The sequence below is a fragment of the Misgurnus anguillicaudatus genome, chromosome 20, assembly GCF_027580225.2.
Source record: "Misgurnus anguillicaudatus chromosome 20, ASM2758022v2, whole genome shotgun sequence".
NCBI lineage: Eukaryota > Metazoa > Chordata > Actinopteri > Cypriniformes > Cobitidae > Misgurnus > Misgurnus anguillicaudatus.
The window spans coordinates 18,873,317-18,900,328 of NC_073356.2; the positions used below are offsets into that span (position 1 = coordinate 18,873,317).

The window sequence follows — 27,012 nt, forward strand, 5'->3', positions numbered from 1 at the left end:
GTGATGGAAAGCAGTGATCATAATACCCATTCCTTCTTCTCGCACACATTTCGATATGACAAAAGAGAAGACAAATCAGTGGGCATAAAATTCAATGGTCCCTGAAGGAAAACTTTAGCAGATGTTCATAATCTGCCTTTTGGAGAAGTTATTGCTTTGATCATGTGCACAGTGTAAAGCTGTGGCAGGCCTATTCTTACCAATCTGGCCCGACACCTGTGTTACCAGAGCAGAAAAACAGGCATGTTGCGGTGCCACCCGCGGTCATTACAGGAAGTCTTGAGTGGATGGAGACCTTAGGGGTTCTCAGCTCTTGTCACTAAAACCAATCAATGCAGAAGGACATGTGAAAACTCTCTCCTACTTTGAAGCCTCAGTGAGAAGTGACTGAGCAGATCCATATCGGAGGCTACAGAAGAGGCCATTACAGAATCTCATGGTATTATGTTATATATAAAACGCTTTCCTCTCAGCGTGCTGCACATAAATTGAGTTCTTAGTTCATCTGGCCAATGTGCATGTGTTTAAATAGTAGGCCTAACAAAACTAATTCTATAAAAGATTACCATTTGCTTTAATTCTAACATAGAGATTACTATTTTTAACATATCAGTGCCCATTTACTTTTTTCTTTAATAAAGCTGCAATAACGCTGACTGGCTTCAATCATAGACTGCAAAAAATATGGACGTAGTGTCCGTGGCGTCACCCTAGGTTTGTGAAGATCTTTTTTCTGAAACCATGCCTGCCTAGCTTGACAGTAGTGACAGCAGCGGCAGTTCACCTGTCACTGTTCTTAATTATGCAGAACTTTAAGGCTTAATATAATTTAAAGGCAAGGTATCTGATTTTGAAAAATGCTATCTTTAGCCTATAGCACTGCAATCACGATACCACCATACATTCAAATCACCATCCAAAGGCACGTCTCCTCCAAAACACATGAACAGGCACCGACCAGACGTCCACATCTCATGTCTCATTCACCTGTGAAAAAACTTTCCAATACAAAGTCAATAACATTACCAAAATAACCAACAACTGTTTTAAATCAGAATTAGTTAAAGCACGTTTTCGGTAGACAAAGTAGTATATCGTAGACCAGGGCTATTCAAATCTTACCCTGGGGGGCCGGAGCGCTGCATGGTTTAGTTCCAACCCTAATCAAACTTAACCATCTGTGATTGTCTAGCGATCATGAAGATCGTAGCCGTTTCTCAATACCAAGTACACCAAACTCGGACTTGTGTCCTTCGTAGTTCGAACTTGCAAGTTCAGACTCGAAAGAACGAACTCCTGACGCAAAATGCATTCTGGGAAACTTCGCTGTCATAAGTCCACACAAGTCTCCTCTGATGCATCCTCGATAAAATGGGCTGATCAAGAACACATCCGGGGATTTTATGTGAACTTGGGCTTGATGCGAACTTTGAATTGGAACAGTACTTGGGCCGCGACTGATGACGTTTCACAAGTCCACAAGAACGCAAGTACAGACAAGAACGCATATTGAAAAACGGCTCTTGATTAGCTTGCTCAGGTGTGTTTGATTAGGGTTGGAGCTAAACTTTGCAGTGCTCTGGCCCTCCAGGGTAAGATCTGAATAGCCCTGTCGTAGACGTTTGTAGACATAGTAGTATATCGTTATGCTAATTCATAAAGGAACACAAACTTCATAAGCACTATAATGTTTCATCAAAGTAGAATATCTGAATCCACCTAAATACAATTATATCGCATACCTACCTTAACAAAATAAACATTGCAACGACCCTTTTAGACCCTTTGCCTCCTGCAGCTGTTTGCATCTTGTGTTAAAACAGTAAAGTTACCGATGTTAATTGTGGGTTTTTGCTTTTTGCTGATCCAGATGGTTTTTGACGTTGTTGTTTCTTTCATTTTGTAGGTCCTGTGCAGGTTGTCAATTCAGCAGGACAGTTTGCCTTTCTTCCTCTGTTTACAGACGGGAGGTGAGCGCACGTGAACACGCTGATGACGTATGGTGTTTGCGTGAACAGGTTGCGCAGTGGCATATGCAAAACACGTTCACAGATGAGGGGCAAAAATTGAATGCGTCCAATTATTGTGTTTGGTCCGAGTTCAATGATTTGTTCAACATTTTTTGGTCCTACGCCTTTCACAGATTACATATATTTATGTCATTGTCACGGATCTCTGCATTTTTCCATGGCCGTACCACAGACTTTCTTTTCCGTGTCATTGTCACGGATTGGTAACTCGACTTTTTTTGTCCTATTTTCTTACCATTGTCGCTTCGGTTTAGGGTTAGATTTACATAAAATGACATCCTTACCCAAACCCAACTCTAACCCTAACAACAGGTGACAATGGTTTAACAATCTGAAAATACAAAGAAATAAATCAGACAAAATAATATAAACCAATACTTAAAGTGACATCCTAACGCAAACACCAAATCTAACCCTAAACCAAAGCGACAATGGTTTGAAAATAGGACAAAGCAGTTGAGTAACCAATCCGTGACAATGACACGGAAAAGAAAGACTGTGGTATGGCCTCGGAAAAATGCGGAGATCCGTGACAGTAACATGGATAAATTAGCAAAATATTCTGTGACTATACCACAGAACTTTGTGAGATCATGTTGCAAAGAATTCACCCCCTCACAGTTTTCACAAAGGGCTAAATTGACTATATAGACAAAAAAAACGTTTTTTTTTTTTGTACCAGGCTGTAAACATATTTATTTTTGCTGTAAAGGCAGGCATTTTAACATGGGGGTCTATTGGATTGACTCCCTTGTGGAGCCAGCCTCTAGCGGCCAGTTGATGAATTGCAATGATTTTCACATAATTTTAAAGAAAAAACTCTAGACCAGTGGTTCTCAAACTGGGGTCCGGGGCCCCCAGGGGGGCCGCAAGATGGTGCCAGGGGGCCCCAGTTTTATGACATTTTATAAAATACATTCATTTATCATTAATTCTGTGTAATTAAACCTAAAAAATTGAGGCTACTAACCAACAGCACTACTTTGTATAACTTAATATGTTTTGTTTAATTAAAATGTTAAATTTTAGAACAGTTTTTGTCATAAATTTTCTTTGGGGGGGCCGCGAAGGCATGCACCATACACAAGGGGGGCCGCACGCGGAAAAGGTTTGAGAACCACTGCTCTAGACTACTAGATTCTGTTTAGAAAAGTCATGTGAAAACATGTTTAGTATGCGTTTTGTGGACTTATATCAGTGATTTAAAAAATTTAGCTTTTTCAAAAAATGTAGCTCATATAATATTGTAGCCCAGTTTGTGCCAAACACAGTGTTATGAGACCTTTGCCATTATTATGTTTTAAAGCAACTGAAAAAAGGCCAAATGTAAGAGTATATCAGAACCTCTGCCAGTGTCCTAAAATGGTCGGACCCCAGAGGGTTAAATCGCTTCCATGTTGGCTTCACAATAGAGACCAAAAGGTTGCTCCTTGGTTTTAGCAGAAGCATTAACCATCGATTACCACCTGAGCTCATGATAGGTCTGGTTTAAAAGGTTTTAAAGTTAAAATCAATTCACCTATGAAGAAAATGAATGGGATATTAAACTCTGGAACCCGACTGCTGCGCTCTATTGAAACTTATAATTAAGGCAGTTAAGTACCTGAATGCCATCGCACAATGAAAGTTGCTAATTTCTCAGTTAGGGTACAATTAATAAAGAAATTAACTTGAAAAAAACCCATCCCTTTTATCTACTTGTCATTTACATTAATGTGACAAATTTAGTGTCTGCTTGAAATATTTTAGCACTGACCTTCACAAGCCAAGACCATCAGTCCTCACAAGCCTCTATCTACGTGAAGTGTAATTTACAAGCCATGCCTTGGACCTTCAACCTCCCAAATGAAGCGTACGTAAGACATCACACTTCGAGAGGTACTGTGTCACATGACCATGCACTGAAGGTCAGACTCCGAGTCAGTCAGAGGTTCTGAACCTTTTTTGAGAGTACCTTATTAGCGAGTTTGCACTGAGAAAGTAACCATATACCATTTCTCAGTAAGAATCTTTATACACACATGACTTATGATACAAACACTGCTGCTATGCCTGACAGGTGAGGGATTTTCTCTAAGTTGAGTTTGAAACTTTTAGGAAATGCACACTGTTTTTAAGAAACTGTCAACATTCTTTAAAATAAGATTTTTTATCACAAATTGAAGCAAGGGAGAAAAGAACAAGAATAGAAATTATGTATAGTGCAGGTATGCACAAGTTCTTGCTCTCAGACTTTCAGGTATTGCAAATTGGTAAGACACTGAACTTTAAAGCATTAACATGGATTTGACATAAGTGGGGGAAAATTATGAAAACCTTCCATATATTTTTTTTTCATGTTACGGAGGAGACAAAATTGCAAAGAAAATGAATTGTCCATCATTTGAATTAATTCAATTAGACTTGACCAAAGTCACTCAAGGATTAATTCTGAATGGATTCTAGTAAGTGCTAAAGGGCTTATGTACACACAGTTTTTTTTTTGTACTTGGCAGAGAGACAGAGGACCCAAAATTTGTGTGTCCTGTAACAGAACCGGCACTATTTTCTTGTGCCGTAGTCGTGAATGTTCATTAATGCAGCTTGGAATAGCGACCAAATTATGATATATTGCGAGTTAGATAAAATAATAAATATTTACAATTTTTTATAGTTTTATAGTTTGTCTAGAAATTGCTTATGGGAGATGTAACACACCATGTGCGTGTGTAAGCTTGACTAATGTTTTAAACATTCTTTTACACCCTTTGGATTATGAATGTAGGATCATTACCCCAGTTAGAAGACCTTCGGCAAGCCAATAGCGCTACTAGGCTATAATATACATACATAATACAGCAGTTGTTTGTTGTCTGAGGGCAGAATGCAATCTGTTTCAGTGCTGCATTAAGAATCTAATGTCTCTGCACGATGTCCTGGTTCAATCAAGGACAAGCTCAGCAAAATGGGCTTGTGGAACCCTGCAGAGCCAAGAAACGTACTTAATTCAAACAAGTCTGTGTCTGTAACAGTATCTGTCCATGAACATAACATTACTTTCTTTGGCACAACTTTTATCATTCCTGAGGAAACTTTTCGATTTACTAATGGATCTCCTGACACCTTAAAATAAGAACAGTGCCCACAAAATTTAGATAAAGGGGGCAGCCTGACCGATGTGTAATGATTTCTTTTGCACATGGCTAGTTTACATAATAGCATCTAATTAACCCGGCCCGCGTGATGTATTGGCCGATTTGTTTCGAGCGATTTTCCCTTGATTTCCATTACTGTTTGATGTTCCCCCTGCAGTTCTTAATCTTACTCATAATTTTAAAACTGGAGTCACTTATACGCCCAGTGAAAGTCATTTCTCATCACGTGGACTTAATGAGACAGAAACGGTCATGGTAAGACATCTCCGCTACAGGAATGGGGTGTGGGGTTCTGACAAATGTCAAATGAACTTTTCAGACATTTCCTTTTACCTTCAGGCTTAAGAAACGGCACTTTAATCTGCAGTTATTGTAATGAAAGACATTATAGATTGACCTTTAGCAGACTGGATTAAGTATGGACATGGCTAGCATGTTTTGCTATGAGTTCATTACCTCAGTCTCAGTTAGTGTCAAATAAACATTTTTTAACAGTCACCATGATGACTGAAATACTTTGTGGTCAGGGCTGACAACTCTAACGCATTCAGACTCTGGTATTGATATGAATGGGGGAGATCACCGTGGTCAATATGGCCGCTCTAGCTGTGCCTTCCGGTAAAGAGAGCAAATCGTCAACCGTTATAAGAGTGACTTAAGCCGCGGTCACACTAAACATTGCTACCGGACGTTGCTGCTGGTGAAAAGCAGCTCATCGGTTTGATCTCTTGGTTTGTCCATTTCTGCTTTTTAGTAAAGACAAAGGTCACACAAAGGTCCTGAACAGGTTAATCGGTTGATTTTAAAAAAGTCTCTCAAAAAAGACCACTGCAGCACTTGTTTGACTGTTCGATCTGATGTTGTGTGACAGATTAAATGCTAAGTTTAACAGCTTTAAATTGTATATTAATTTATTTTTCAATTTAACACAATTTTTTCTAAAACTACCTCGATGATTGTCACTATTGCACATTTTTACACAAAATACTAAAAAGACTTTATAGGTGACATTTTGACCCTCATTATAAATTTTTCTTTATTTAAAGAAGTGTCTTTTTTGTTAGTTTGCTGTTGTAATTGGGAATTGGGAATACATTTCCGTTTTCAAAGAGTTTAATTAAATGTTTATGTTATATGTTTTGGTTGCATTTGTAAGAAAAAAATTAAGGGCAAATCTACGGTGGCCTCGGGGTGCAAAAATAAATTACAATGGTAAATTATTTATTTACAAGTTTTTTTAACAAATTGACAAGTTTTTTAACAAATTTACAATGAGTGAATAAACTTACAATGAGTGAATAAATGTACAAGTTTATTTACAAATTTACAATGAGTGAACAAATGTACACGTTTTTTAAACAAATTTACAAGTTTTTAACAAATTTACAATGAGTGAACAAATGTACAAGTTTTTTTAACAAATTTACAATGAGTGAACAAATTTACTAGTTTTTTAACAAATTTACAATGAGCGAACAAAATTACAAGTTTTAAAACAAATTTACATTTTTTACGGAAAGGATAGGCACAATACGCTGATGTCACGCATCCGAGCCTCCGGTGGGAAGAAACCCGGAAGTATAAAATCCTAACCTTTTAAAAATTATTCAGATCATATCATCGAACAAGTTAACGCACCCTTGATTCATCTGAAGTGTCCTCCTGGGTTGGAGCTTACAGCACCATGTAAACAAACTCGTCACGCTGCCCCATGTCAGTCTATGTAACCCCGGAAGCGAACGAACAATGCAGTACTTATTAAAAAGTTTGGAGCCCCCATTCCTGTTGTCTGTAATATAATGAGAAAGTCAATGAATTATTTTGATAACTGCCATCCAAAAAGTGTGCAACTTGGAAAGCTAGCGTAAGCTAACTTAAACTATTTTACTTACCTGAAAATAAGATCCAATATCCATTTGAGTCACTCGGGAATCGATTATCACTCTCTTTCCGTTAAGGATGTACAGCCTAATACACAACATCGCATTCGCAACTCTCATGAGATTCACGGTGATACTTCCGGGTTTCTTCCCATCAGAGGCTCAGATGCGTGACTTCAGCGTAATGTACCTACCCTTTCCGTAAAAAACTTAAATTTGTTTTAAAACTTATAATTTTGTTCGCTCAGTGTAAATTTGTTTAAACACTTGTAAATTTGTTAAAAAACTTGTACTTTTGTTCGCTCATTGTAAATTTGTTAAAAAAACTTGTAAATTTGTTCACTCATTGTAAATTTGTTCACTCCTTGTAAATTTGTTTAAAAAACTTGTAAATTAGTTAAAAAAACTTGTACATTTGTTTAAAAAACTTGTAAATTTCTTTAAAAAAAAAAAAAACTTTTACATTTGTTAAAAAAAATTGTACATTTTTTTTAATCTTGTGAATAAGTAATTTACCATTGTAATTTATTTTTGCCTTTCCAGGCCACGGTACAAATCTCATTTCTCTGTCTTACCCCTTCCTCTTTGTCCTTTTTAAAATGAAGGATTTACAACATTCACGACGAGAAATGTCAGCAAATTGGACTGAAGCAGATATCAGGTAAGTTAGCTGATCACGTACTGCATTGAAACGGAGATCATTCAGCAGCATAAAAGAATATCGCGTCACGTGCTCATTTGAGCTATAATAAACGAAATTTCCCGCGCGTAGAAGAGAGGGCAGGACTTTCAACAGGTCACGTGTCTTTCCGGGACCATCAGATGCCAGCTAATCATGGCAGTGTGAATGAACAAAAAAATCTAAGGATCCCGGAAAAATCCAGGATGCCATGTATTTTCCGAAATGTCTGTGTGAAAAGGGCTACAGAGAAATAAGATTTACACCACTCGATTACCGTTTGCGTCATCTTCCCTTGCCGCTAACTAGCTGCTACGTCAATAGAGGCAAAGCGTTGATATAAACAAAGAAGATCCCGTCGTCTCAGGTTGTGCTATCGATTGCCTGAGCTGAGCTCAACAAATAGCGCATAACTTAGCTGCTAGCTAGTGGCTTAACTAGCGATTCAAAAAAAAAAAAACATTACAATTAAAACTGCTTTAACATTTTATTAAAAGTATCATAAAACATGAGTGTCATATAATATCAATTACACTGCTGAAAATAACATTGCTTTCATTTGTGCGACTCCTTCACAATTCGGCGTTCAGCTAAAAAAAATCTTGATGCCAGTACTTCTGAGAAATTCCTAAGTTAACTTTTACCCCTCTCTTTCAAGTGTGGTCCTTATCACACTTCGTTTTAATTGTATTCCTACGCCTTGGCCTTAGCCCTTAATCAAAATGAGACGCCATTTCCCCTCACATGAACATGCAAAACCGACATTTTGTATTGAATTGAAATGAACTGTCCGATTTACACCCCTACTACTTTGCATATGGGGAGGGGAACAGAAGCTTTCTTTGCATTTACAGAAACACACACATAAACACCACTTTTTCATTGCATGGCCATGTTCAACATCATATAATGAAAGATCTGTCATGTATTTTGAACTGAAACTTTACAGACACATTCTGGTGAGACTGCTGAAAACACCTAGGTTAGTGGCCCTTTAAAGCTGAAAGAAATGTCTCTCAACCCGCAAAACATGTCGAATGCCTTTGGTCTCAGAGTAGCACAGTCAGCCAATCTGCTAGCTAAAGGGCCTTTATTCTTTAACATTTTCTCTTATGAGCTAACAGAGTGTTCAACTCATGTTTTACCCTCAAAAGTATAGAAAAGGATTCATATAACATTCTCTTAAAATGACACAGATGTTTGAATAAATCCTTTTGAGAGGGAATGGAGGAGACAGACCTTAAATCTCCCCTAGTCCCAGATGAAGGCAGTTGTCAAACACTTTTTTTTCTCAGAGCCTTGTTGTTGTTTTAATGGAAGTGGGTTTAGGGACTCTGTTTGAGAAGTGCAAGCTCCTAGAGCGACACTGTAAAGAGAGGAGGGTCTACTAAGATCTATCTTCTAGCATATTCTTCTTGTTTTACTCATCTCAGAAGACCACATCTCACAGAAACTTTTATACAGGCAACCTACTTACTGTATGCCGTTCAAAAAAACTGGAACTGACTGTTGTAGTTTCAAACAGCTGGTTGTAACTCATCTGTTTTAATTGTATTAAAACATAATTAAGGACGTGACCACTTGATGACAGGTGAATTTTCACTGCTGTCACTATCGTTGATCTAGACTGTCGAACTCTTGCCTATTTTGGGTTAACCACCAGTGACACTCTTCAGAAACCAACGGGTGACATCACAGACAATATGTCCATGTTTAATATAGTACAATCTATGATTAAAACTAATGGAATATATGCTTTAAAAATATTTTATTTTGTGATATCTGGAAATTTCTAGTTTAGTAAAAAACCTGCATTATCATTACTGTACAAGATGAAGCAAGTGATCTGGCCTGCATCATTACAGAAGACAATAATATGATGATCAATATTCCTCGGAGGCACGTTATCTTCAGCACAAACAAAGTTTAGTGTAGTGAGCATATACAGTGTTGTAGTCTGCTGACTAAACCCCTTAGTTAGCACAATGAGGCAAACTATGGAACCCTCTAATTGGATACAAAAAACACACAGTCATTCTCAGATGCTTGTTGTTCTGTATTATTTTATAGTAACTAATGCAGTCCTCTGAACTTTAGGTTAAATATGATCTTGCTTGCTTCCTACTGTAGCTTTAGTGATTCTGTCATTGTAGCAGTTAGAACTGTTGTCTACTCTTGTAAAACATCCAGCAAAAAGTCATTGCAATAATATAAAATCTTAGTTTAATTAATGATGTTGGACATACAGCAGTTAATGTGCACCAGAGATGCATAATTCCATGATTTATTTATACCTGTGAACACTGAGACAATTTTTTTATTTGAAGAGGAATTTGACATTGAAGTGAATTTTATTTAAATTAATTGTATTATTCTTATCTTTCAAACAATTAAATATTTTCCTTGTCAATCGTTTAAGCCCAGTTATTTCCCAACATTCACTTTCAAAAGAGCTCTCGTGCTCTTAATAATTTCAGGGTAATGAGAAATGATTCTGCATTGGACTTTGGGAATTCAACATTTTGTGGACATCAGTGATTCAATGATTTACAATTTAATAGGTCATGCGATTCACCACATCAGCCACTGTCTGTTATTGATTTACAGTCTTACGATTAAAATTTTAATAATCAGTGGGATGGAGATTAATGCAATTTAATAGAAATTGATATATTGGCATGCATGTATTCTGACAGGTGTTTAACCTTGGAAAAGGGCAGATGATTAATTACACTTGTGTTTTTTAACAGGTATGCCAATATGCAACCTGATCTGATCCCATACTGATTAAATTCAACTGCATTAAACTACTGTATCTCTCTCATGTTAAAAGATTTAATGTATGAAACTACAGAAATGTGGCTGATGTGGTCCTGTTTTGTTTTATTGAATCAATGAATCACTGATATCCACAAAATGTAAAATTCCCACAGGACCCTGCAGAAAGATTTCTCATTACACTAAAATCATTCAGAGCACGAGCTCTTTTGAGTGTTGGCATGTTAAACATTTGCTTTTTTGTAGACAATTCTTTAGGCTATACAAATATTAAGAAACCGACTAAACATACAAAGAAAATAATCACTGAAGTAAAGTATCAAACAAAAGCTTCCCTCACTGTGACAAAATGTGTCAGTAATTGACTTTTCCAGTTTATGCTTCTTAGCACATTTTCTCATTTGAGTGCCAATATGAGCTTTCAAACTACCAGCATCTACGGTCTCTAGCTGGTGCTCCTATGGACGGTTTCATCACACGCATGTGCATTGTCGGGGTTACGCATTTGGTCAGAACTTTACTTCTGGTCCTGTTTGTTTAATGGTCTGATTAGTGTCTAAACTGAACTCTGGAACAAATACCTTGAACATAACAAATGTTTTGGTTTTCTAAAGATGAGGGGAGACGGGGATTGTAGATCAGGGAGGTTTAATTGGCAGCCGGTTTGTACACATTTTACACAGTAACATTACTTCGGTGTAGTTTTTATAGGCTTTAGCTATAGAATATGACTTATGGTAATCTACTTGTTGTTTATTTGGCTTGTTATCAGAAATAAACAGTGTTGGGGAAAGTTGTTTTAAAAGTAATGCATTACAATATTAAGTTACTCCCAAAAAAGTAACTAATTGCGTTACTTAGTTACTTTGCATAGAAAGTAATGCTTACGTTACTTTTTAGTTACTTTAGCGTTACCTTTTCTTGGCTGAGGCTTGATCTCTTTCAGGCCTTGCAGGTGTTTTTTATGACTGAAAAGTTATGCACTCAGAAATTGCATATTTCATCACAAATATGTCGAGCTTTGGCCTGCCATCTCAGTTTCTGACTCAAACTGTTCCCACACAGGTGTGTACCAAGCGTGCCGCAAAAGTCCTGAAAAGTGAAGCCAAAACATCTTGATCCCCCCAGTGACTGGTCCTAGTATAGGTCATAAACCCCGCCTCCCCATGTTATTCAATAGGACTTGAGACCAAACAATTTAATTACACTTCAATTATCTTTTTTCTGAAGCTGGTTTCTGTCATTTATTGTAGTTTTTATCACGCTGATGTAAATTCAAGTGTTTGTTTTTAAAATAAGTTTGTTTTTAGTTAGTTATTTAATGATATAAAAACGGTAGTGTGACATCATCATTGACAGCTGTGATATGCGCATTCTGCGAGAACGAGGGCGGGGCCTTGATTTCGCGGCTTTACTTCCTGCTCACTACTGCGCAGGACTAGTCCTGAGATCGCTACTGCGCAGACTCAAGACCCAAGATGTCAGCGCTGTATCGGGACACTAGCGGCTTCATTTTTCACCAATGGAAGAGAGCGAACGGGCGTCGTCCATCTTTTTTTACAGTCTATGGCATCTACGAATAGAGTGCATAATGTGATTATGTTATGTTTAATTCAGTAAATATTTTTTTAACCAAATTAATTAAACTAAAAAAGTAACTTGCATTAATTGTTTTTTAAAAGTAACTCAAATATTAATGTGCACATTTAAAAAGTAATGCGTTACTTTACTTGTTACTTCAGAAAAGTAATATTATTATGTAATGCACATTACTTGTAATGCGCTACCCCAACACTGAAAATAAACTACTCTTAAAGGACTCTTTGCGAAGTTTACCGGAAGTTACGTTTGTTCCATGAAAACCGTTCATGTTTTTGTTGTTACTGCTGAAACCGTCTATAGCTTAGCTAGAGGACGGCACTTGTAATGCCAAAGTTAAAATGCATACCTTGAATGAACCGTAAGTCACTTGAATAAAAGTGTCTGCCCAACACATAAACATAAACGTAATGGGGAAGATTATATCAGCCAGTTCAGTCTGCAATCTAATACAACTTCTCTACCGTTGAGTTGTCACTACAGATTGTAAAAGTTCAGGTCAAAATATCCATAAAACTTTAGCACAGGAGTGTTTAATTCTGTACTTAAGATTAATGTGAGCCTTTCATCTACAGTCTGTATAGTCACCCAGCAGACTCTCCAAAGCTCACCGATATTTCTGGATTTCTTCTCTTTCAAAGTAGGAATAAGTTTAATGACAGCTGGATCAATTTTTGCCTCCCACAGATGAGAATGTTCTTATTAAACTGACTTCATGTTTAAAAAAAGGTCACAGATATCTGTTTAAGTTTTAATGTCATACTGTTTGATGTGTTGCAGTATCACAGATGCTGCACATGGACCTCTTAGCACTTGCTAAAAGAGGACGTGATCAAGGTAGTCCTATAGATGAATATCAGTCATGTGACCTTTTACTGTACATCATCCGCCTTTTTTCAGCTTACTGCCGCCATCTTGTGTATCTACCGAGTACCAGTAGGCTACTGACAAGCATTGGCTAGCTTGCTACGATTTACGGATTTCTTATCTTTTACTGTCTATGATTCTTACGGATACGAAAAATGGCTACGAAAGACAACATTTCGCAACTCGACTGTCATGAAAAGAAACGCTACTTTAAAAAATATATTTTATTTATTGTGTGATGCCTACTCGATCCATGATGCGTTCTCTCAGCCACTGTCCGCTGCTACCGAACTACCACTATTTTTACAACACTAAGAAGGCACGACACAACATGAAACTTTGCTCGAAGTATCCCCTGGATCGAAGTATCACCTGAAACTCGAGCATTGAGAACATTGTTTCTATAAACAGAGTTTACTACAAAGAAAGGTTTTGAACAACTTACTTTGGCTGTTTTGGTGTCCGCTCGCCATCTTTGCCAAACATAAAGAATCGATCTCTGAATGCGAATGAATGAATCTCATATGAGGCTCCTTTTTCAACTAAAAGGTCAATATTGTTTTTCGCTTGCGACATAACAACGAATTATCCATGCATTTATATGGAACTATGCTTTAGGAGCTATCCATCTTTACTCTCATCCCTCCTTATGTCGCATTCGGAGATCGATACATCTTGACTGGCAAGATGGCAGCGAGCAGACACCAAAACACAAGTCAGTTGTTCAAAACCTTTTTTTTAGTACACAAACAATGTTCTCAATGCTCGAGTTCATGTGTACAGACAAAGTATCATGTTATGTCAAGCCTTCTTAGTGTTGTAGAAATAGCATATTTTGATGCTCACAACATATTGAAGGCATAGCTTCTAGTTCTTTTGCGGCCACTTCAGGTACTCAAAATGGCGGAAGACAAGTTTGAGATGTGAGTGACGTCAGCTGATCTGCATGAATAGAGCCTTGACTTCCATATTCTTCTTTGCATCCCTTAATTCAGATTGTACACAAATCCATTCATAACAAATCTAATATGATCATCATACTGAATCAGAAAGTATGCAAAGACTCCCCTTGAATAATAGACTTGGCTTCCACTTGTATTGTAATGCTACAGTGTACAATGACATTCAGGAATTGTGTGCTTCCAGGTTTGGGTCAACAGTTTCTGTTCCAGCATTACAAAATGTTCCTGTGTACACAATGATGTCCATAAGAAATGGTTTAATGAGTCTGCAAGCCAGACACCATCACCCCAGAAGTTAACTCCAGGTATTAATGCTGCTGTAGCAAATGGAGGGCCGACTCTCTAATGTCCTTGAAAAAGAAAACAAAACTTTAGTGGGTACAAGACTTATTATATGTACCTCATTGCTCTGACAGAACTGCACTCTTGTTTCTTTTTCAGAATTGTTCATATGACTTTAACAGTGCTGTTGTCTAATGTCTGAGATGGAGGCAAACAATACATTTTACAATCACTTTTAAAGAATCAACACGTGACACTTAGGCTGTGTAAAAAGACAAACCTTCAATTTAATAACAACATAGTGTTCCACCAGTGTCAGATTATAACAGCAAGAAATATCAGATCATAAGACAAAGACAGTCCAGGAATATTTCCTTTGAAATGGTTAGGTTACTCAGCATCTATTAGGAGCTGTTAATACATTGAAGAAACTGCTCTCATAAAAACTCAAAAGTCAAACCAAATGTAATGTAATCCTTTAAATAAAAAATGTTCTGTGGTTTGTTTTAATGTTGAGTGAAAAGGATTGGTTTCTTACAGGGTTTCATGGTGTGAAATCTATGTCAGAAAAATATTAATATTACATAAGAAGAATGTGTTATCTAGGAGTATATCAGCACAGCTGTGATTTGGCTGTAGGCACACAGCCTCAGATGATCACAGTGTGCATATACAGCGCTGTGCAAAAGTCTTAGGCCACCATCACCAGCTTTGTTGTTTTAGCAAAGTTTTAATGTCCATCCATATTAATTTTCGTTCTTTTTTAAGATGCAAATACAGGAAAAATGTACAGTCAGTATTTACTGTGACCTCTCTTGGCACTAAACACATCTTGTGTTTTTTTAAGTATACTGAAGTCCTGGAGTCATTTGATTAGAATTAGAAATTAGGATTTAATTTCATTTAGTTTTAAGAGATCTTGAGAATAAGCCTGCTATTGCTTAAGTGGAAGGGGAGTTTACCCTAAATACTTGACACTTCAGTTTATAGGGGTGCACGGGGCAAAAACTAACGCGGGGGTTAGTTGTAACACGGACTGTTTACATTGTTGCACAAGGTTGAGCGTTTTGTTTCCGGTATTTATTCACTCTGCCAAAAGATGATCCCCGCAAAATATTGGAAATGTATAATTTTTCCAGAGAGTTATTGATGAACGAGTATTTTGGTGGCATGTAAGTACATTTTTCATCTTATGTTTTTTTTCCGTTTTCTAAGTTGGGTGTGTAAGATACCAAATCCAATGCTATGTCATATTAATCAGTGTCTTGATAACTAAAACATAGCATCATTTTGAAATATGTCTGCAGGTCTCAGCAACTTTTGGTGGGCTTGAAAATATTTTGACCCAGCGGGGTTAATTGTAACGGTATGTTACAACTACCCCTCAGCACTTACGATATGAAAACAGCTAACGTTGGCGTAATTCTTGACAGGTTTTTTTAATAGGCTACACATGAATGATTGCTGGCTGCCAACAAAATAAATGTGCCTGTCTTATCAAAAATCATGTGTCAAGTTTATTTTTATTCATATCTTTAATATTGATTGAATAAGGTCATGTTACCAGCCGGAGCGGGCTACTAAATGCCCCTACGGCGCGTTCCACCTCGAGGAGGTCCCCAAAAGCACCCCAATGACCAATCAGACGAAACAGGTAAGTAAAGTTAAAACAAATTTTATGTAAGTTATTTAAAATGCTCTTGAGCAAGGGGAAAGGGAAGGGGGAAAATTTAAAAGGGCCTCTGCTTCTGTCCTCCACAGACTCTTCGGGGATGAGGGGCCAAGTGCCGGGCCAGGCACTACTTAGGAAGGGGGGGGGAGACAGAGCTCCTCTTCTTGGTCCTTGTACCCGTGGCGCCCTCCTTGGCTCCGGGAGGCAGAACAAACGGTAGTTAAAGGATTTAAAGGGGTTTTGTGGTGAGTATAGGGGGATTTCTTCCACATCCGTGAACTAACTCTCCCTTTCTTCTGCTCCTTTTTTTTTACAGGGCGCCGAGAACACTCCTCTCAGTCCGTAGCCGGTTGAAGTCCACTCTCATACCAGGCGTCTACAACGGTCACATACACACAAGGGACAGGTTAGAGGGGAAACTCACTGTGTGGCAAGGCCTCTCGTTAGCACTGAAGAGTGGCGAGGGCAGGTAGCTGTAGTGACCACCACTCTAATTTACCCTGCAGGTTACCTCGAGGGCATCACTCTCCTGGGCCTGTGGATGTGCCAGATGGACGGGGACTTTGCTCGGCATGCGGGACTGGACCTACAGCTTACTCAGGTAAGGTTAACTTTTGTTTACTCTAGAGTGGCTCGGCAATCAACAGAACGGTTCCAGTTCCTCAGGTAAGTTTAGCTCCTACTCACTCCGGGATGACCCGACGGTCGACTGGACGGTTCAGGTATGTATAGCTCTCGGCCTCTGATGTGGCTCTTCGGTTCAAGGGCATACAGCTTCGGTAAGTGCAAGACAGGTCGAATTCATGCAGCTCTTAGCTCGGGCTCTGGAGTGGCTCTGCAGTTCAATGGCGTACAGCTCTGTAACGACAAGACAGTTCAGACACATAAAGCTCTTAGCTTTGCATTTCAATGGCATACAGCGTCTGTATTCACAGGACAGTTCAGGTACATGTGGCTCTTAGCTCGGGCTCCGACGTGGCTCTGCGGCTCAATGGCGGACAGCTCTGTGATGACAAGGCAGTTCAGGGGCATACAGCTCTTAGCTCGGACTCTGTAGCTCAATGGCGTGCAGATACGTGTCAACCGGAAGGATCAGGTACGTATGCTTTTGCTTTAGGTTCTAATTCAACAGGTTCTTCAGGTAAGTATGACTCTTAGCTTTACTTTTCCTCTCTCACTCTAGACACAACACAAGCGAGTATTACAGCGTAGGTGACGAAAGGATGTACATCACCTGACCTTGATCCTCAGCGAAAGCGGGTGGGACTGCGAGATGATGTCCGTGGCGGACCTGGCAACTTTGCTCCTTCCTCGAGGTCAACACAACACCTATACTGGTGAGACAGGCGGCTGGACTCTCTCTCTCCGCACAGGGGTGCGCACAATAGACAGTTGGTATCTCCACAATTCCTCTATTCCCCGTAATTTCCACTATGGTCTTTTCCACAGCATGCAGATCCAGGACACGCAGGTGGGGGAAATAAGCAGGTACGTCCACGATGTTAATCACGCACAGCAGCTCCACGGTGTGCCTCACAGCAACTGGTATGCCCTAGGGACAGTATGAGTGACAGGAGACACGGCACAGCACTGCAAATGCTTCAGGTGCACACACGTCAATAATGCACACACACATGGCACTTCACACTTCTATTAGTGAAAAATAGGGCCCATACCTCCACACTGGGTAAATACACTTTACTGGGGGAAAGGTGTTTACACTCGCATCCACAGGCGCCCTGGACGGATGACACGGGTCCCAGCACAATGCTCCAGGTGTCTTCTGATCCACTGGCTCACCCACCGGCTTCGTTTTCCATGGTAGGGCCACTATACAACAACACACTCTTCACACAATAGTGACTGTCTGTAACTCCAAGTTTGCAAAGTAAATAAATGGGCCACTGGTACTCACGGTCTGTTAACGGTTACTTCTCCCCTTTAGGGTTGTCCTTTTTCCTCCAGCGATCTCCCAAGAAGTCACCAGGCTGTGCAAACTCTCCGCCACAGATCGTACTTCGTAATGGTCTTCAATGCAGATAAGTACATAAAAGTGGACATGTACCGCTTTAATAAGATGTATTTTCTTCCAAACCTGTTTCCATAACTAGTTCCTCTGTTTTCGTTTTCTCCAACAGGTCCTCACTTCGAATCCTCTTCGTCCACTTCACCACATCAACGCCACTTGCCACAACGCCAGCTTCGACATCCGTCAACAATGGGACAAAAAAATGCACACCATCTTGTGTTTCACATGCCCCATATATACCTCCTCTTCCTTCAAATCCTCCAATCAGCGTTCGCCACGCTGACGCTCTCACCTGTCGCTGGTTTCCGCTGATTTCGTTGATTTATGAAAGATTGAGCCAAAACCAAAAAGCGTTAGGTTGTGCCCTGGTCTCCCCTACTTTTATACTGTTTTTAAGACTACATACACATTTCCTGTATTTTCTGATTGTATTCTAATAAAGATACTGAGAAATAATTATATATGATCACTATACAATTGCAAAAACAACAAATCTAATGGTAGCATGATAGCCTAATGCTGTGTTTACACCAACCGCGTTTGAGGCGTCAAAATCACGTCTACTGCGCCTAGTTTGTTGCTTGAACATTTTAAATGTACTCGCACGTCTAGAGCGAATTAGACGCGTGGAAAATGCAAGCATTTGACGCGCGTCAGAGGCAAAATCTGCTTCTTGTGGGAGTGGCAAGTGCTATGCGTTTGTCTGATTGCAAGATGGCTGATGTTGATTGTGCATTTATCGAGAGAGTTACAGTACTGGTTTGTATTTGGTCACCTTACTATAGGGGGGAAATAAACGGCGTGGGTCGATAAACGTCACGTGACTCAAGAGTGAAATGTGTATTTACAACTTACCAGGTTGCCCAATGTCCTCAATGACACTCTTCCAAGTGAGGTTCTTTTTATTCCTGTCTCTATAGAAATAAGAACTTGTGTAGTATAGCTCCAGGTGACTGCTCACGGACAATATCAAGCATTCCTTCATGTTGAATGAGTGACTCCAGGTGGGGCTGCCGCCACAGCAACAAGCAGGCTTCTGATTGGTTAACACGGTGCGAAAATCTGACAAAGTTAAAATTTTTCAACTCAGGCGTGAGCGGCAAATTCGTGTCAAACGCAAAATGCACAAACAACACCATTGAGCGTACCGCTCAATACGCGCCATTCGCAAAAACTAGACGCGCAAATGAAGCGGAATTGCGTCTACCGCTCCAAACGCCTCATATGCGGCGCAAGACCTCCAGAAGCGCATCAACGCGTCTTCACATTGACTTAACATTGAAATCAGTCACGATTGATGCCTGTACCGCAGCTGGTGTAAACGCAGCTTAAAGAGCCCCAATTATGCTAATAAATTGGCACGTTAGCACGTTATTGCAATATCCCATAGTACATACATGTTATTAAAACTTGAACTAATGCACTGTGAGTCTTAAAAATTGTTTACATACCTCACCGATTTCCCACTGTCTGAAAAACGCTCGGTTTAGTTCCTGTCTCCGCCTCCCAAAATGTCTAGTGTAATCGGATTGGTCAGATGACTACTCAACCGTTATTGGTCAGCTGGGTTCGTCGTGTGTTTGAAAGGTTACGCCCCTGACTACGTGTGGGTTGACACACGGTTCTGACTGAGAGTCACAGCCTCAGAGGCAACGTAAACAAGCGTTATATTTCTCTATAAACGATGGTGTCTGTACTGCCTTACCACTTCGAGCTCGATCCAGAGAATTCAGAAGGCCGTTACGATATAAACGATCTCCGTCAATGAATGCGATTGGATTTAACTTTTTTAGGTGTCCTTAGCTCTGCCAGAATGCTAAACGAAGACGAAAATGTGTTGCAAAGACATCCAAAAGGTAATTATAACGTACTACATAACTATATGGAAACACCAAATGTAGCACATAGAAAGTATTTGTTGAAATGATTATAAAACTATTTCACTTGGTAATTTCTACATTATTTTACTATAGTAAAATGTATTATAAGACTGCTTACATACTATATTACTGTGCAAACTATATGGAAACACCAAATGTAGCACATAGAAAGTATTTGTTGAAATGATTATTAAACGATTTCACTTGGCAATTTCTACATTATTTTACTATAGTAAACTTTATTATAAGACTGCTTACATACTATTTTATTGTGCAAACTATATGGAAACACCAAATGTAGCACAAAAAAAGTATTCATTGCAATGAATGTTAGTTCTACATTATTTTACTATGGTAAACTTTATTATGAAAGAGCTTACTTATAAGTGCTATGTTTTTACTTATTAGGTTTTAAGGAGAATGCAACAGGTTCCAGGGCCCCTTACCTGCGTGATTCATCATCCAGGTTTTGCACAAATTGTCTAAATCCCTACACACAGAACATTTATTGTACCGACTATAAGCCTTTGAGGTTCAGGACTAGAGTAAGTTTTATTAAATTTTTAAACCAATAACACTAAAGTATTATTATAGTAACAAAGTACCCAAAAGATGTAACTTTAAAGAAAATATAGCAGTCAGTCAAAAGTTTATTTATTTATTACAAATATATATTTAAATGTTAAACAATATACAAATAAACATACTTTAGTAACCATATTGTGCTCTTCTCTCAAAAATTGTTCAATTCACTTCTTACAGCTATCTATTCAGATAAATGGCATATCAAAGCTTTGTCAGCTGGTGCTATTTAAGACGACACTTTAGGGTTATCATCCTGTCGTGTGTTGTTCTCCAGATATGCTTGGAGCTTCCTGATCGGAATGTTGGCTTCCGACGACCCCTGCACTGAAGATGGCATGCAATCACGTCCTTCTTTGAAGGTCTCTCAAACTGTGATGCCAGGTCCATTGGAATCGGGGTTTCCTTCAGCTTATCTTCAAATACCTCATCAAACAAAAGCCTGATCACATCATCCACATAACTGTACAAATATTGCACTCAATAAATCTTTTGTTTTGATCATTTATTTCCCTGCTTCATACAGTAAGTTTTTAATTATGAATGTATTTGAAATAAAACATTACTGCTTACAGTATGTCACTTGTGTGTTTTGGGAACATAGCCTTGTACTTTCCCTCTCCTGCTTTTGTTACGGCTTGGTGACATTGTAACGGACGGCTGTAAGGTATAACCTGTAAAAATATAAATAAGCAATACATTTATTTTAAAAGTAAACACTACCGTACTTTATTTTAACACAGTTACTAAAATACTTAAATACCTGCACAGCATTCCAATAAATGGGAAAGTCACATTTTTTGCTGCAAATCTGAAAGCTCAGGCTACGGACGGCAAAGGCATCCACTGATGATGGTGATTGAAACATTGTGAAACGATGCTACTGCCTGGGTTCCTATGATTATGCAGAGAAAAAAACTTTGTCATCATCAGTTATACATTTAAGACTGGTAGTGGTTTCACTAGCTAAATACATCATATGTGTTACACACCTTTGCTCCTCATATGCCAGTCTGACTCCTTGTACTGTGTGTAATGATGTTGCATGTTTGCATACAGTGTAGAAGGATGTGTCCAGCTGCGAATCTAGGATATACACAAATAAAACAAACATGTATTCAGTCAAAAAGACATTATAACAATAGAGTACAACGATTATAAATCGTTAGACTATTCATTAAAACGTTAATGTATTACATGGCCCAACATTAGCAACACACATTACGTGTTTACTTCGTTTCAAAATCTAAGAAAGCTTCAAGTAAAAACAACAGTAAAATACATATAACGTTAAACAAATCATCTGTACTTCGAGTTTCTTGAGTTTGATCATGAGAACAAACTTTACCGGTAACAGTTTAGCTGGAACAGCTTAGCAAGTTTGTAAACATGTCTAAATAAACATCGATAAAAACGATAGTCTGCATAATTCAACATACACGTGTGTAAATATGGTACGAAATATGTTTATGAAATACATTATTACAACACAAAACAATTAGCTTGCAAGCTTAGCTCTAAGTTACATATAGATCTATATCTGAGCTCTACAAGCACATAATGTTAAGCTCCGGTTACCGGTAACGTAACTTACAGTAAAGGCAAATAATAAACATGAATACTTACAGCCTGTGATCCAGAAGTGCACGGTAATCCAACTTTCAAGAGGAAACGTCGCGCAAATCCAGCTTCGGTTCATGAGAAGCAGTTATTGTTAAAACTCCGTGAACAACTTCTGACTGGATTTGGATTTTTCCGGAACCGTATTAAACATGATGTCCTCTGTGTAAGTCCATAAAGTGCTATTTTGCCCTTGCATCTAAAGAGACAGCGTCTACTCGAGAGATTTAATCGCTTAAATGATGAAACAAGAGTTTGCAAACAGGGTCAAAGCAGGGACTCCCAACCTCCGCCATTTTAGCTCTCTTCTGACTCAGCGCTCTCCACCCCCGTCTTTGAGGGCGTACCCAAGCAAAGCAGAGAGGGCTGAACTATGATAATGTTGGTCTTCTCTACGTCACTAATCCCAGGAAGTAAACTGTTGCCTACAATCCGAGTGTTTTTTGTAGTCCTCGAACCTTAGAGACGATAACTCGCGTCATCGTTTTCTTTGAGGTATGTACTTTTTGAATATCGTTAGCATGTACTAATACACACTTACACACAAAAGGATGTTTAAAAACGTGTATCTCATAATAGGTGCTCTTTAAGACTTTTGCATAGTACTGTACATGCAATACTGTCAACACACAATGCACAGTATGTAAATAAAAAAAAAGGTGTGAAAAATTGTCCCATGTGGGGGGCTCAACCCCCTCTCCATTTGTCTCAACTGTAAATGTGCCCCTCTGGTCATACAGTAGTGAAAGTAATTATAAGTAATGATGGATAAAATATGTTACCATTGGCACTAACGACACGTCTCCAGGTGCTTGTTTAATTACTGCCAAGTGAGTATTCGTTTTTTATTTACTGACAAATTTAGGTTTCTAAAATTATGCATGGCTTTATTAGTGAAAGAGGAAACCGAGTTTGTGTTGACCAGTTTTACTAATAAATAACATGGTATGGTTACTGTAGAAATAGTAAACATGTTTTATTGTCAAAAGCTAAGTTTTAAATATCAACAATATTGAACATTTCAACATAATTACCTTCTTTATTCTCAATATTTTGTTAAGAAAAAAACAAAAGTAAATAATATAAGGGATTTAGGCATTTGTGATTGACTGATGTGTTATGCATTATCTGTACCAGCGTCGGTTACAGTACAAAGGAAGAAAGTGCTCTTTATTGTCTTTCGGCCATTGCGAAATTCTGTGCATGCCACTGATCTGTCACATTATTATTACAAAGGTTACTGTATCAGTGATACCAAGAAACACAACATTCAAATACTTCTCATTCAATCCGATTTCTACTAACTGTTGTATTAATGAAAAGATACTACACAATAATTGCGGTGATTAGAAGACATTGCTAAATTGACCTCTAATAGGGCAAAATGAGATTCTTCATACAATCTGAAGCACCTTAATCAGGGCCCAGATAACTACCCTCTTGTTCACCGCATGTGGGCATTACAGAAATATTTAAACAAAGAAGTTAAATAGGCTCAGCTAATAAGTGAGTCACGATTAGCATGTTCTTGAGTGAGTGGATTTGTCAGACCTAAAAAAAAAACGATTAGAAAATATCTAACACTTTTGGCAACAACAATAAGCTAAATCACGAAATAAAACAAATTGCCTTAGAGGAAAAATGAGTTGTTTTTCTGTGAATACTTACATCTGAATGACTGCCAGATCTTTAAACTTTGCCTGAGGTTGTTGCATGTTTACAGGGCAACTGAGGATACGTCCAATGCAGTATACAATATAACTGTCAAAATAACCTTCAAAGTCCAACTTTTTTCTGTTGCCTACCTGTTTATTGTTACGGGGAGTCTTGTTTATTGCTAATACATTTAGATGATGTCACATGACTTGAACGTGACTTAACATTGATAGACAGATATCATAGGTGAGTCGTCAACTTTTTTGAAGAGAGGAGAAAAACTGTAGATTTTTTTAATGCATGTACTGTTGAGTATCTGCCAAAAGTGAATTCTGTCAAAGTTTAAGAAGTACACTGTCATATCTCTTAAGGGGACTTAAATCTTCAAAAGTCCAATTATCACATTTTGGAAACTGGAAATGTCTCTGCTCATTAATTTGAAATAGCAAAAGGAAAAAACACACAGTTATGTTTTTTTTTTCACTTCAGTCTTCTCTGTGACTGCAAACTGGACTCATCTTTTACCATCAGAGAGCGGTGAATCAAATAGGAATAGTTTGAAAACACTCTGGGGACATTTTAAAAGTGACTGCAGTTTTGCTCAACACAGATTGCTGTAATAGTTGTTGCCTACAGCCATCCAACTTTGCTCTGTGGCCATCAATAACTGTCTCGTCAGAAACAGCTTATATATATGTTTCCACATACACGGAGCGAGAGTAAAAACATAGGAAACCCTACAGCAGTTGTGATTAGAGTACACAAGAACTAACAGATCAAATAAAGCACAAAAGCATAAAGCGTATTGTAATCCTGAGGGCAACAACTTCTGTGAGATCAGAGAAATGATGCAGGCCCTCTTCATTTTACTGCTCGAGTGCCTTAAATAGCTGTTCCAAGTCTTTTATGGTAAATGAGTGATTCTCGCAAAGCTTCCATTAAGACAAGTTGATGAGCACACATTGTCATTGTTGATGTCCACCGCTGAGCCTGGCAGTTTAAAGCCTCCAACCTTTCAAGATCATTTTGCTCATAATTTCCTCCCCCATCAAGAAATGATAAACTCGCTACTCAAAAAAATATCTTGTGCAATGATATTCACTTAAGACAATATTCATTGCCCTGTTTGTTTGTTTTTTAATCCACAAATCCAACTAAAGGTAGATTCATGTAAAACAAAAAAGGGAAGAAGAGATTTAATATTGGTTTAAGGTAGGGTGACCATACGTGCCCGGACGCACCCTGACCAGGGTTTCGGTGCGTCTACCGGAAGTTGTATTTGTTGATCGCATAAGCCATTCAGATAAAAATATAAGACATACAATCGTAGTTTCATTCTTGCTGTAAAAAGTAATGGTTGCTTTTCTGTAATAATAATAATAATCCTCTATGATGTATGCGGTCTACAAATACGACGTGTTATAGCCCCACAAAATTTGATCAATTTCTTTGTGTCCTTGAGCACAGATGTCTTTTTCGTGACACTTCCATGAATTTGTATAAATAGTTTCTCGTGTGCATTGCCAGACTTTTTTTGCAGAAATCGTGTAGAAACCGATAAAAGTACATCCTAACCCAGACCCCAAATCAAACCCCAACCCCAAGCCACAATGATTTAAAAATAGGAGAAAAATTCGAAAACAACACATAAAATGACACGAAAAAGATGTATTTGATAAATTTTTTGCGTGACTATAACACGACTTTCCGTGAGATCATGTTGAATATTTATTACTGATTTGAGGGGTTAAAATCATTAGGGTTTGAGTTACGGGTAATTTGTGGTTTTGCTGATTAAAACGTTGATCCATGACCAACAAAAATGTTGATCCAGGATCACATCTTACTGTGAAATCACGATGACCCTAAATGCATAATAATGGGGGAGGGTGGGGGGTTGGTGGTGGTGCTTAGCTAGGGTAGAGTTCTCAATGGGTCGGATGGACCGACAAACCCGACGGGACCCAGGTTTGGGTCAAAAATATAAGCAAATGAGTCGGGTCGGACCTCAGGCTTAATCTTTTCCGTTCAGTAAAAAAATTATTAATCATCACTGCTGTTCACCGTAAAGAAAGTCTGGCTGCTGCGTGCAACGTGCATCACGGAGAGGCTTGGGGGCAAACCTGACCCCTGCATCTCTACTTTCAACAATTTTGCATCATACCTAAATCACCACCTATAGGCGCAGTGGATAAGATACTCGTCTTTGGTGTGAGAGACGCGGGTTCAAATCCAATGTGACACATCATTGTGTCCCTAAACAAGACACTTAACCCCTAGTTGCTCCAGAGGCGTGCGACCTCTGACATATATAGCAATTGTAAGTCGCTTTGGATAAAAGCGTCAGCCAAATGAATAAATGTAAATTGCATGAGCGTCAACAGACAGCTTTTTGTTATCTATCTATGTTGTCTATCTGACACCATCTGTACATGACATATCCAACAACTCAACAGGCAACCAAAGGAAAGATTGCCCACCAAACCCCCAGTAAATATTACAGTGCGAATGCTCATGTGTGCTTTTAAGGGTTCAAGGGACAGGTTGGACACCCTGATCAATAAAACACATGCTTTCATGTGGAACAAACTGTTACTGCTGCATAAAATGTCATTGCAGGACCAGAGGTGCTGTAAACTGTGCACGCCCCCTTGATGAAGTCCCTTAGTCCCGTTGCTGTTTTCCTACAGTCAATCATCTTGTTGTTTAGTACTTATTAGAAAGACTGCACGATCCCTGTGGAGCAAAGAGAGGTTTAGTACTTAGTAACTTAATAAATACCTTCTGCAGCCAAACAGCAGTTGTTTTTCACTTACAGAGTAAATCACTGCAAATCTAAATTAATAATCTTTATTTCTAAAAATTAATTATGATTATAATTTACGAAAGCAGATATAAGATTATATATTATTAATATAACACACAACACAGGAGTGGTACATTAGCCTGACAGGTGATAACCTTCCTGCACACATTACGAGGAGAATAAGGACCACCGTGACATTAATGGCTACCCGCCACTTATCTGATTGAGCTCATTTACCAAATTTACCCTACCTGTGCTTCCGCTCCTAGTGACTCTTATTGAGAACAGCTTCAGGATCTCAACCCCAAGCAGTTATTTAATTAAAATATTATGTAATAAAACTACACAAGTCATAGTCATATAGACCTAAAACGGCATTGCAGTCAGTAATTCAAATCAGATTGTGCCAGCCACTTAAATGATTATTTTATCTCTTAAAAAACTTGTTCTCAGATGCAGATGTTAAGGACTAACACCTTAACATAATTACGTTGCCATGGAAAATCAACCTGTGACTGGAGCTGAAATTTCTAAAGAAAAGTAGAATGAATCAACG

The 27,012-nt window shown here is 38.5% G+C and overlaps 2 long non-coding RNA genes across 4 annotated transcripts; one reads left to right on the forward strand and one right to left on the reverse strand.

The window, feature by feature from the left end:
- Positions 1–19,283: 19,283 nt before the first annotated feature.
- On the forward strand, positions 19,284–20,726 carry LOC141351453 (uncharacterized). Its single transcript, XR_012359715.1, has 3 exons — positions 19,284–19,768; positions 20,201–20,337; positions 20,652–20,726. It is a non-coding gene; the product is annotated as an uncharacterized lncRNA (long non-coding RNA).
- On the reverse strand, positions 20,436–22,584 carry LOC129426141 (uncharacterized). 3 transcript variants are annotated; one of them, XR_012359714.1, is made up of 5 exons: positions 22,001–22,584; positions 21,367–21,460; positions 21,138–21,269; positions 20,948–21,048; positions 20,436–20,790 (listed from the first exon to the last, which is right to left on the reverse strand). It is a non-coding gene; the product is annotated as an uncharacterized lncRNA (long non-coding RNA). The 3 variants fall into 3 exon arrangements; XR_012359713.1 differs by having other exon boundaries at positions 20,436–20,800; XR_012359712.1 differs by having other exon boundaries at positions 20,436–20,837.
- Positions 22,585–27,012: the final 4,428 nt, after the last annotated feature.